Below are 13,233 nucleotides of genomic sequence, written 5' to 3'. Positions count from 1 at the left end.
ACCTTAAATAGGATAGGTGGAAAAGGAGCAGGCAAACATGGCTAAGCCTTTTCCAGCTGCAGTGAATTGACCATCCGCCAAAAACAAGCTCAAACCGCTGCAGTTTAAAATGATTTTAGAGTCACGTCTGCGGCGGAGAATAAAGCGGCAGAGCAGAAAAAGGACCTGTGGATCAATGAAAAGGGGCTCATCGTGTATCCGAATATTAATATACTGTGGCCATCTGTGCTTCCCGCCCCTCCCCCTCCCTTCAGATCTACAGCATTAAAATGCAATTTTTCTAGCCCCTCAAGCTGACTCATCAGAAACCCCGGACATTTAAAAAAAAATTAAAACACGACGGTAATGCTTTAATGTGTTTATTTGTACGAACGGAATACTTGTGTGTCTGCATGTTTTCGTGTGAGAGACATGCTGCGGAATGACAGTGCAGATGTGCTGGCGGAGAGGGTTTGTGTCTCGTAAAGGAGCTTGAAGTTTGAGCTGACTTAGGGGGTTTGCGGAAAGCCACGGAGCTTGCCGAGGTGGAGATGAGAACGTGAAGAGATGGCCAGATTTCCCTGTAAATAATCAGTGCATCCACTGTAACACTTGAGCCGCTTTTTTTTTTTTTTTTTTTTTTTTTTTAAATGGTGGCAGCTGTGTTTGAATGGGAACCGTCTCCAGAAACGTGGGTTACAGGCGTCTCCTAGCGGCGAAAGCAGCATAGGGCAAGTGAAATAATTTTGCTGTGGAGCCCGCCTTCTTCTGCCTTTGTAGGGTTTGCCTGTTGGGGGCTCTGCTGGATTCTGCGGGTCACAGAGGCCTGAGTCCAGGCCACCAACGCAAAGCCAGGATCCTCCACCGCTCTGGCCTCACTGACTTTTTTTTGTCTCCGAGGCGCCATCCCCTGGACTATAGCGGTGGCAATGGACTCTCCCTAGCCAAATAAAAAGTGATCCAGACCCTCTGCCCTCCCTGAGAAAGCTCGAGCCAAGGACGATTGCAAGAGCAGTTTGTTCGCATCCAACATTTGCAGGTGGGCATTATAATAAAGTCCTTAAAAGAAACGAATCCTGTGATCTTGAACTCAAAAACAGTACTTAAATTTTTCTTCAAAAATGTCTTTTGAGCTAAACATGTAAGTTTTCTGTCTTAGTAGCAATTAGGCAGATACTTTTCTCCCTCCACCTTTGCCTAATCTTTCCTTGTTTGCCTTTCTTTGAATCCTAGTGTTTACTGAAGTTAAGAAATCCAGCGGTCTGGGGGAGGGAGCAGCTTCTGGACTTTGTCCCTGAGCTCTGCCTTACTGAAGTAGGGGAAGCAAATGCTTGTAATCTCTCCCCCCCCCCCAACCCCCATCCCCATCCTCTGAGGCCAAGGAGCACCAGCTGTCTGTTCCATAACAAGCTGCACTCCAGGACGGGGAGAGAAAGGTGTTTAATCATTTGTAAAGAGATTATAAAAATCAGTTTTCATGAAAATCTTGGGTTATATGTGTATGTGATACCGCCTTTTTTCTCCCCCCCTCTGGAAGTAAGAAGGCACCAAGGATCTCCCAGAGCATGGAAACTAAATAATAGGGCGGCTTTCTGGTCTACCACCTCTTATGGGAGAGGGCATGAGAGACAGGTTTGTTAACTAGCTTTTGGATAGACGAATGTTTGCCGTGATTTAATATGACTCCAAAGCAATCTGTTTTAAAATCCTCTTATTATTGCACTGTGCTCAGAACACTGAGGAAAAAAAAAAAAAGAATCTGGTGTTTTGCCATTTTTCTAGGAATTGGAACGAATACTTTCAAATGCACCAGTAAGGAAGGTTTTAGGTTTTAAACATTAGAAAGGACCAGGATTGAATCGGATAATTCCCAGCATGTGCCCCTTATACACCCAACTCAGTGTAAATGCCACAGATGCAGTGTGGCTGAATGTTTTACAGATATCCAAGAACTAGGTCCACACACACACACTAGATAAACACAACTTAAGAGGAAATCAAGCAAGTCTTTGGAACTAAGTCCACAAACACAATGATAGCTCTGCTCACTTATAGCAAAGGGGAAAGTGTGGATTAGAGAATTTGTAAACAACTGGTATTATATGCTACTACAGTTATTTGAGTGACTAGTAACTGTCTAAGGCTCTGAAGCCAATAGAGAACAAACCAGGAAGTCCTTATTCTTGGGGCTGGAAATGCCAGATAATCTACTAAGTTCTACTGTCTTGATACTCAGAGTGAAAATGTACAACTGTATTTTGTTTAAGCTAGTAAGAATTGGCATGGCTTCACACTGCAGTGTCTTTTCATTCATCCAACAGGGCCAGTATTTTGTTAAACTCTAAACAGTGAATTAAAAGCACTGGATGGGCTGAAGCAAGCCTCTAATGCAAAATGACAAATTGCACTTAAGCAATACATGAGCAAGAAAATGATTTATGGATTTTTACAATGGTCTGAGCAAATGAAAGCCACATGAATTATACATCCTAATGCTCCAGATATCATTTTCTAATAATACCTTTTCAGTTCAGATACCATACTCTCTTTACTATAAGAAAAATTGATCAGGGGTATTTTTAAATTAGCCAATGGCTTTTGATAGTGATGCCAAATATGTAGAGATGTATGTTTTCCCTTGATTTGGGGATAGAAAACTAATAAATACCAAAGAAACATTTTCCCATGACCTTACACATTGTTATTAGAAGAAGAAAACAACCTTTTGAACATTTATGCTGTCTCATCATCTTCCAGAACGAAAAGCAACAGCTCTGACTTTGAATGGAAGTTTTCATTGCCTTTTGTGTCTTTCTCTGAAAAAAAAAATCATATTCATTACCTCATCGTACCCCCTTCTCCCATTGTGCTAAATATTGTAAAGTCTGATTTATTTAAAATGTCTCTTGGCTTCTTCATATTCTCTTTATCATATTTTTTATGATAAAAAGTTCTTTAGTGTGTTGGAAACATATGTGAGCTAATGAAATTGTCCCACAACTAGTTTAATAATTGGATATTTTATTTAATTACATTTCAAATGTTATCCTCTTTCCCAGTTTCCCTTCTGCAAACCCCCTATTCACACCCCCCTTACCCTGATTCTATGAGGGTGCTCCCCCACCAACCTACCCACTCCTGCCTCACCACCCTAGCATTCCTCTACACTGGGACATCAAGCCTTCATAGGACAAAGGGTCTCCCCTCCCATTGATGCCAGATAAGGCCCCATTAGCTCCTTCAGTCCTTTCCCTAACTCGTCCATTGGGGCCCCCATGTTCAGTCCTATGGTTGGCTGCAAGTTTACACATCTCTATTGGTCAGGCTCTGGCAGAGCCTCTCAGGAGACAGCTATAACAGGCTCCTGTCAGCAAGCACTTCTTGGCATCAGCAATAGTACCTGGGTTTGTTGTCTACATGTGGGATGGATCCCCAGGTGGGGCAGTCTCTGGGAGGCCTTTCCTTCAGTCTTTGCTCCATACTTTGTTCCTGTATTTCCTTTAGACAGGAGCAATTCTAGGTTAAAATTTTAGAGATGTCTGGGTGACCCCATCCCTCATCAGGAGTGGGGGAGTCATGCCTAACCTCTAGATATGATCTCAACAGGTTCTTCTGCAACTCTTTGTTATCAAAACATACCTCATGATATGCCTCCAATGATTTTAAGAATCATATAAACTTTTATATGTTTTGATTTTAAGTATTTAACTCCATCTGAGATGTGGTTAGCAATTACTTGCAGCATTTTCATTTAACTCTGTAACTTTAGAATGGGTTTTTCTTGGTGGTGTACACCATTGTAGGTGAAGACAGTGGGTTTCATACTTTGCTGGGTTGCATACTTCACCAAAGGAAACTGTTAATCACACAGAGGCCTCTAGAGTGCATTATTAAGGTTAATCTGAATTACTGGTATTCTTTTTAAAAATGAGAGAAAAGAAAAAAATAAAAAGGAACAACAACAAAGAATCCCACTTTCTGCCTTCCACAACATTAATAACCACTCTTACTAAAAGATTTCTGAAATCAATGATGTGATTAGGATTGTAAATAAGAACTACAAGATATCAGATTTTAAAAGCCAGCTGTGCCACTAACAGGATGCGTGGATTTTACTGATGGGACCCAGAGGCAGAAAATGAAGCTTCAAACCCAGGGGTCGATACAGAACAATTTCTAAAATTAATTGCAAGTCTTGATTAAGTTTATATGAGCAAGAGAGAAATTCAGAAAGAGCCCCACCTCTTTCTTCCCCAGTGGCATGAGTTCTCATTTGACACAGATAGGAATCCAGCTTGGTCCTAGCAATTGCTAAGGAAGAATAAATTGTTTTCTTAGGGGAAGTCCCTTGATCTTATATTATAGATAGAGAATAAGATGACTCAAACTGTGATTGAGGTTATAAGCCATAGAACTCTGTCCTGAATCATTTGAAAGTAATCTTAGAGACAGACAGGCTGTATGGAAATAATACCTAAAGTGGCTTCAGAATTGCATTAATAATTATAATTACAATAAATCACAACACAAAGTGAATCTAATACTTCAATAAAAAGATCGTCAGTTTTACTGACTTGTTAGTGAAGTTCATTATACAAAGAAACTTTTTTCTTGCATTATCCTATTTAAATGGGTTAGTAATGTACTATATTCAACAACTCTTTTATTCCACTGACTTTTTGTATATATTTAGATGAGTGTCACTAATTATTTTTAAAATGTACAGAGATTTATTTGCACTTCTCAGATTCTGGAACTGTAACTATCCCTCGATTTTAGACAAGGCCAGAAAGGATGATTATTTGTTTAAGGAACTCATGAAACTACCTTTCAAGTCCAGGTCGTTAGATATTTATGTCCAGGATCGTTTTATTATCACATGATATTTGAAATTTAATTTGAATTTTGAGGCATGGTCTCCCTATGTTGTCCAGAGTGGCCTGGAACTCACTAAGTGGACCAGGCTATACATAAACTCCATCTGCCTCTGCCTACCAGGGCCTGATATCAAAGTCATATGCCAATATACCTAGCTAGCCACATGGAATTTCCAAAGACCATCTGGATGAGTGAAATTCATGGTGAATTTTTTTTAAGTGATTGGAATTTAGTTATGCATACATTCATGTATTGAACTGATTTCAATTCTAATCCTACCCTAGTGAAAAACAGATAACACATCTCTGAATTTAGTTATGAGAAATCTAAAGAGGCATTTTTTTTTTTAAAAGTCACTGAATCAAACGTGAATATATTTTCTTATAAGAGAAAGGGCTTATAAGCAGATAGCTTCTTCTTGTGAGATATGGCTGCCATGAGAATCATATATTTTAAGGAAAAGACAAAATTGATGAGGCAAAAATTTCCCAAAAGAAGTAATCTCTGGTTCATCTGTTATTGAAAATTACCAGGTTGACCAATGGCCTTGGAAACATTTTTTTTTTTGTTCCCTCAGTTTATCAGACAATAAATGAAAAGGAAAACATGATATTGACCAGCTTTAGAGGATGCAAATACTGCTATTAATTTTGTATATATTTGTAAACTAATCTTTAATTTGAAAATTCAAATATACTTTGTTAAAAAAGACATGTCTTATTTTGCAATGATTTCTTAAATTATGCTCTAAAATGTTTACATAGAAAAATTTGAAAATTAAATGTATTTATTGGGAAAATTTAAAATTTATTTGATCCCGGAAAATAATAAGACAATCATTAATTTGAAAAGGAAAGTGTAATCAAAGAAAGACTGTTTTGATGATGCAGTCATGGTATGTGACATTTCCAGGAATTTTCTTAGTATGAAATAATAAGGAAAAAGGAATCATGTTTTCTGTAAAAATAAACTCAGAAGGTTAGAATACGATCAGTGTGGGTTCCGGACCAAGTAACACATCTGCTCGGTTTTGGTGCCCTTTGATCTGTGGTGGGAGACAATATAGCACATTACAAAGATGTGAGCCTTAGGAATGAAAACAAGTTTTGCTCAGTCCCTTGATTCTTCAAACATTTGAATTTCACCGAACAACTTAACTCCTTTGAAGCCCCTTAATATTTTCCCTTTCAAATGCCTATGATGATATATACATATTGTGAGACTTAATCTGGAATGACACATGTAAAATAATTGTAAAGGTACACCGAAGAGTCAGAGTATATGCTATTAGCAAATGAAATTGTGTTGAACCTAGTATCCCATACACTGATATTTACTGAGAAAAATGGAAATCAGTCTCTCCAAGGATTTATTTCTTTATCCAACAAAATCTATTCATTAAACAGGCCCCCAAACTGGCTTACATTGTACACATTCCATAGGAAATTAAAATATGATTTTGAAGACTACATACAAATAATGGAAGAATAAGTCTATGCTAATTAAATATTACCTTTAAACCATGAAAATCAGTTAGAAGTCCTTTTCAACATCATATTGCTATATTTTATATTGCTTTCCTCTGGAAAATTTAAGATCTCCCTAACTTTACATTTATACAATAAACCTGATAGTGTACACATTACAACATTCATTTGAAAGGGAGATAGTTAATTGTTGAAGTAAAATGTAGTATTATGCTCATATTTGTTGACATTTTAATATTGCAATATTGTACTGTTTTTAAAATATTCATTTGTATTTCTTCTTATATATTTGCTGACTAGCATTTAAAATTCTTAATATTAAAAAATATTGGTCAAAAAGATAATCTGATAAAATAAAATTTGTTCAAAAAATGCCTACTTATCTAATTTAAAAAACAGATGTATTTGACTTTCCTTTTTGGCATTGCCGTATCATTTTCTGAATGCTATAGTATTCTAATAGTATAATACATAATACATAATAGTATTCTATTTAACTACATATTATAACTAAAACAAAGATTCAGAATATGGACTGAAGCTAATATCGTGAAAGTGCTATGTTCTGAGAGAATGGGAATTAATATTAGTTATGGAAATATGCCTCAAGGACCCCCCTCAGTTAGTGTGATAAGTTGTAAATTATATGTCTGTGTGAAAGAGTCTGATATTAAAAGATATTAAAACATAATGACTATTAACACTATATGAGGAACAAAGATTGAATACAATACACCAAGAAGGCATTTCTTGAGAAGAGCATCTTTTGTGGTTTCAAAGGAAGTCATGCCTCACAATGGTGAAAAGAAATAAACATAATCAAATTAGTGGCCTTTGCACCATAGAAGTAAAGTTGCCGACAAGCTTTTCTGAGTGATCAACAGAAGTAGCCAGTCTTTTACTTGAGGCACTATCCTGAAGTAAATCATCCATGTAATGTCAAGGGTGTTGGTGAGATTTTTGTTCAACACACACTGGTTATTGATTTTGGTGCAATGTGGACTAACATTCTGTTTTAAGATTCTGACAAAATCTCAGATTATTTCCTGTTCATGAGTGTCTTTTGGATGTTTGGCAACTGTTGCTACTTTAAAAGCAAAGTGATAATTGCTGATTTTCCAAAACCTACATCCTTTTCTGACATAATGCCCAGAGAAGCATCTAATTCAGCAAGACACACATGCATTAAGCTAGACAGTATGAAAGAAAGAGAAGTATTGTTTAAACCTCCAAGTAGCATTTACCTGCATAAAGATTAACTGAATTATTGAACACTTAACTTATTTTTAACAACTATTATTTTTTATTAAGAGGTAGTTTTGGATATTATACTCAATTACATTAGTGGTGTTTTTTAAAATGCATATTTGGTAAGGAGTTTTATAAGTTAATTATTTCAAATAAACCTCATGTACCCTAAAAGGGAAATCTACCACACAAGTGTGTTAAAACCAGGTAATCTCTTTCTTGTTAAAAACATTATTTATTTATTTATTTATTTATTTATTTATTTATTTTTTATTAGATCTTTCATTTACACTTCAGATACCATCCCGTTTCCCCATTCCCCCCCCCCTTAGAAAACCCCTATCCCATGCCCCCTTTTCATTTTGCATTTATACATTTTTTTAAGAAATGTTAATCATAGGCTTTATAAGTTTGGTATTGTTCAATCAGAGGTGTAACCCACTACCCAACCTAGATATATCAACTATCTTTGACTGGTGGAGATACATGAACATCTGCTTCCCTGTCTCCCCCCTCTATCTCTCTTTCATCACCTAGCTTCTCCTCTCCTTCTTCTTCTCCTCTTCTTACTCCTTTTCTTCCTCTCAGTACTCCTCCCACCTTAGCTCTGTCACCCCATTGATCGCCAGGGTTGATTCGGCTGATCTGGCTGGCTAGGCGGGTGTCCCCTTCCTCCCTCACCGCTCCATGTGCGTCCCTCCCGAAGCTGCGCGCTCGGTCGAAGAGGACGACCTTCCCCGAATAGAGGAGGACCGGTCTTCGGTCAAGGGTATACGAGTAGCTGCGCTCCCCTGCTAGAACCTCCAAACATTATTTATTTTTATTGCATCTCTTCACTATCTGCATGCAGTGCCCATGGAGGCCAGAAGAGGGTGTTGGATCCCCTTGAACTGGAGTTATTTTGTTTTATAATTTTCAAACACAGGGCAGGGCTAAGTTAAAAAGAAAGTTTAATTGGCTTGGTCTATTCAAAGCAATGTATTCAAAGCAATGTCCGGAATTGCAAAGCAGAAGTGCACAAGCTAGTTTCTGGACTAAGTGTTCTTCATTTTCCTGAAAGAAGACATTTTCAAATAAAAAAGGCATACACACACACACACACACACACACACACACACACACACACACTTATAGTCCTCTGGGTGTGAGGAACAGTGACAGCATTTTTATTTTGTAACCACCACAATCATATATCATTTAGATATTATGATGCCTGGATATTAGTTTTAATTAATTAATTAATAAGTTAATTGTTTATTTGTTGGTGTTTTAAGACAGGGTTTCTCTGTGTTACCCTTGTTGTCCTGGAATTCACTGTGTGGACTAGCCTAGCCTAGAATTCACAGAGATCTGTTTGCTTCTACCTCCCAACTGCTGGAAGCAAAGGTTTGCACCACCATTGCCCAGCAGAAGCTTGGAAATTCTTATCTCTGTAGTTCAGTTATGATTGTTTATACTCTCAATATAAAACATTATTCTAAGGACTGGAGAGATAGCTCAGTGGTTAAGAGCACTGACCTCTCTTCCAGAGGTCCTGAGTTCAATTCTCAGCAACCACGCGGTGGCTCACAACCATCTATAATGGGATCTGATGCCCTCTTCTGGTGTGTCTGAAGACAGCTACAGTGTACTCATATACATAAAAAAAAATTCTTAAAAAAAAAAGGTTATCCTGAAAGTTCATGAACAGATAGCCTGGGATAGTAAAAATAATACAAGTGTTTAAATGATAAACAAACATAAATATTAAGGTACTTTTGAAAAATAAGACTCAAAGCTAAGCTACATTTTCACTGTAAAGCAAAAATGGATCTATAAACATAATAAATCACAAAAGTTCAGACTTTTCCATTTTCCCAAGTCTTGTTGTATTTAACAGAGAAATTCAGAATAATTGTGGAAAGGTTAGGTTTTACTTTGTAGAGCATGAGTAAATGAATTCCAGATGGGTTTGACCATCAATTAAAACACGTAACTATGGAACAAGTAAATGTTTAGAGTATTAAATATTATAAAGTCTCAGACATGTTTCTTTATTTTTAAATAGATTTTTCTTTTTTATTATTTTTATTACATTTTTTTTCAGTCCAGTCTTTGCCACCCTCCCAGTCTACCCTCCCACAGTTCCTCATTCTATTCCCCTTCCCACTGTCTCCAAAAGGATGCCTGCCCTGGCCCCACTGCCAGTCCTCCCTACTCCCTGGGGCCTCAAGTCTCTTGAAGGTTAGGTGCATCAGACATGTTTCCTAAATCCATGCTTAACCTTGTGCTTTTCACAATTATCCAGGAAAGCAGGAGGAGAACCCAAACCAAACCAAGCCAAATTCTTCAAAATATGTGAAATGTTTTAAGCAGAACGATGTTTCTGATATAAGACACTGAATGAAGAGAGAAGTGCTGTCCTGGGTATCACTGCTGGATCTCCCTTCTCACCTGCAGCTGCAGACCTTGGAGACAGAGGGAGATACAGAAAAGGGGTACTTATGCCTGACAATGTTGAACAGTCTTCCTTGCAAGTAAGTCCCTTTGACCTCAATACAGAAAAGTAGGTAGAAACTCTTAGTCTTTTAATAAAATGTCAACAGAATTTCTCTCCTTTTTTGGTTGATTAACTTACTATGTGACCATTCCTTGAACATATGTAATTGGGTGCTGAGAGTCCAGAAATGCTAACATTGGACGTTAAAAGCAAGTGGAGTCTCAGCCTCCACGGAGAGACATTTTGGAAAACTGTGTTTGATGTTTCTGACATACCTTAGTGGTTGTGAACAAGTTGTCTATTGACTGGAAATCTCAATAATGGGATTTTTATAGTTATCTGCTTCTTATTCTTTATTTTATTAAGTACATGTCTATCTATGAGTAAGACACATACAGTTACATTCATGACAGAAATACCATAGGTGAAGAAAATGTTTAACCCAGAGTATATGACTTGGTTACTAGAATCCCCTTGATCTTTATGATTATTAGTAACATCAATAAGATTCTATGATGCTGAGAATCACAAGTATATCATAATTCTTTTAATAGCATGGAAGAATCAAGTTATGCTAATATGATCAAACAGAAGTTACAAATTGAATTTTTTTCCAAAAAAAAAAAAAAAAAAAAAAAACGAATCCTTATTTCTTTCTCAGAAGTTTATATTTTGAGTATAACTGGTCATAAACATAGGGTTCTCAGCGTGTGTGTCAGGGATACGTACAGCAAACTTCCACCAAACTTTCCCAACAAGATCAGACTTCAAGATGGTAATCAGTCAGTATTGTGTTATTATAAATGATCAATCAAATTTAATATTTCTTATGCTCAGCACACAGGAATACTAAGGAGTGTAAGATCTTATTTGACTCTTAAGTTGCTGACTGTAAGAACATCTTAATTTCTGTCTTCATTTTCAAATCAAACTCATAAATCCGAAGACAATTTTGACATGTCAAACCAGGAATGTAATGAGTCGTAAAATGTTTTTAGTTTAATACCTGTGAATTACATAGCCAAGAACTAATAAAGCTAAGGTGTTTAACATTACTGAAAATCATAGTGGTAATGTTGTAAGTGACTGCTGCTTAGCCTATCTCTTTGGGGTTTTGTTATGTTCAGATGCCTTTGTGAAACTGTTTCTATCTGAGAAGGAAGAGCTGTCGTTCAGCAGGTAGTAGGTTGCAGTGTGCATGACAGAGTTCTATGTGTTACATCATGAGGACATTCATGTTTTTCCAATTGGGTAACTGCTTTATTTATTTCTGTTGGATTTGAGTTTTAACCCAGGGCTTTATACAAGCTAAGAATATACTTTAAATTCAACCTAGAGCCTCAGCTGTGGTTGGCAACTATATCTTTAATATTATTATAGACACTGCCCTACAGTATTAGCAAACAAATAAAGAAGAAAAGAAGGAGGAAGGAAAATGGTCACAGACAATTTGTGTGTGTTAATGATATATATTTAAATATCAGCTTTTTTTCTGAAAAAAAAAAAGTTTTAAAAACCTTTACTAAATTGAAAGTGAATGGAGATATATCAGGAAAAGCTGTTTCACCCGTCAGCAGACCTAATACTAAGAGAGAATTTAAAACAGTTACACATCATCAGTGACAGTTTCTTATCCTGTTTGTGTCACTCTCTGTTTAAAAGTTACAATCAAATCTTATTTGGTTGGTCATTTATAACAGCATAATCCTGACTGATTTATTACCTTCAATTCTGATACCTCTGAAAGGTAGGAACATACTTCTTGCTTTCTGTGCCCTCACACACAGCCCGAGATAATAAAGTTATATTATATAAAAACAAAAATAGAATAAACATTGAGATGATAATTGACATCTTCAGGGAGGCATCCCAAGAGAATAAGAACCACCATTGGAAGAGTGCACGGTGCCTCTGTCCTTCCAGATCACAGAACATATGCAAAGGTCTCATGAAAGCCGCTGGGAAGCAGATGGACAGGAAACATAGCAGGACTGAGTGAGATTCAGACATAGAAGTTGGATTACATGCCCTGCTCTCTTCTTTCTCTGTTACAGTGAAGTCCATCTACTGTATTCCAGTCCCTTGTGCACAGAAGAGGACTGAAATCTCTCTTCACAGGACTGTATACCGTTCTGAGAAGTACGTGGTATTTACTTTCTTCTCAGTTGTGTTTTCTTGAATGTGTGTTTCACTTTTCCAATTTTATCTTCTCTTCACTGTAATTTGCTCATTCCTTTTAACACCTTTGATGAATTTAATTTCTAGCTCATTTCAAGCTTATGATCTTCAAGTAGATGCCCTTTTACTTTTGCAGTTGTATGTTTCCATGTAGTGTGTTACTAGTTGTGCATATATGTATTTACACATAGTGTGCATATGAGGTGCATGTGTGTGTATATATGTATGTGGTTTGTGTGTGTGTGTGTGTACACCTATATGCATGTGTTGAGGCCAAAGGAGATGTTGGTTGTCATACTTCGTCAGTGTCCCTTTTGATAGTGTCTGTCACTGAACCTGGAGCTTACTGATGCACTAGACTGGCTTGTGAGCATATTTATTGGATCTACCTGTCACCACCTCCCAGGCTTGCAGACAAGCTGACATTTCCAGACCTTTACATGGGTGCTAGGCATATGGTTTGAGTTCCTAATGTTTGTACAGCAAGTATTCTTAACCACTGAGATTTCTCTCAGCCTTACTTTTATTTTAAATTAAATTAAATTTATCTTAGCTCATACCTAAAGTCATAAAAATTATGTCATAAAAATTATAATTATTTACAGACTGTCAAGTGAGGATATGAGATTTTATATGTTCTTTAATGGTTAGTGTGGCTTAAAAGCATCATGTTACTCAAGAGATTGTACATTTTCTATATCATCCTTTTGTTTGGCTTTTTGAGATATGTAACACATTGTTGAAATTCTCCTCTCTGCATGCTGCATTTCAACTTGTCCCATTTGACTGACAAATACATAAACCTTACTAATTACAATATGAAGTGTTTTAATAGACACTGCAAAAATATCCAAATAGGAATTCTTTAAGTTATGCCCTACTCATTTTTAAAGCTGGGCAACAGTCTCAACATGCGTGTATTTTGTGAGTACTTTAATAATAAATCTATTGTTAAATTTTTTTTTTTGTTGTAATTCTGTAGCA

The 13,233-nt window shown here is 36.7% G+C and overlaps 1 long non-coding RNA gene across 2 annotated transcripts in view; it reads left to right on the top strand.

Moving 5' to 3' along the window:
- LOC143441974 (uncharacterized) overlaps nucleotides 1-13,233 on the top strand; it is a 77,725-nt gene that overhangs the window by 1,630 nt on the left and 62,862 nt on the right. For both annotated transcript variants that reach the window (XR_013109788.1, XR_013109787.1), the window contains exons 2-4: nucleotides 880-1,018; nucleotides 9,880-10,108; nucleotides 12,126-12,210. This is a non-coding gene — a long non-coding RNA (uncharacterized LOC143441974). The remainder of the gene's footprint in view (nucleotides 1-879; nucleotides 1,019-9,879; nucleotides 10,109-12,125; nucleotides 12,211-13,233) is intronic.

The sequence above is a fragment of the Arvicanthis niloticus genome, chromosome 4 (assembly GCF_011762505.2).
Source record: "Arvicanthis niloticus isolate mArvNil1 chromosome 4, mArvNil1.pat.X, whole genome shotgun sequence".
Lineage (NCBI taxonomy): Eukaryota > Metazoa > Chordata > Mammalia > Rodentia > Muridae > Arvicanthis > Arvicanthis niloticus.
Note: the sequence above shows the minus strand (reverse complement) of the source record. Positions and strands in the feature narration are given on the sequence as shown.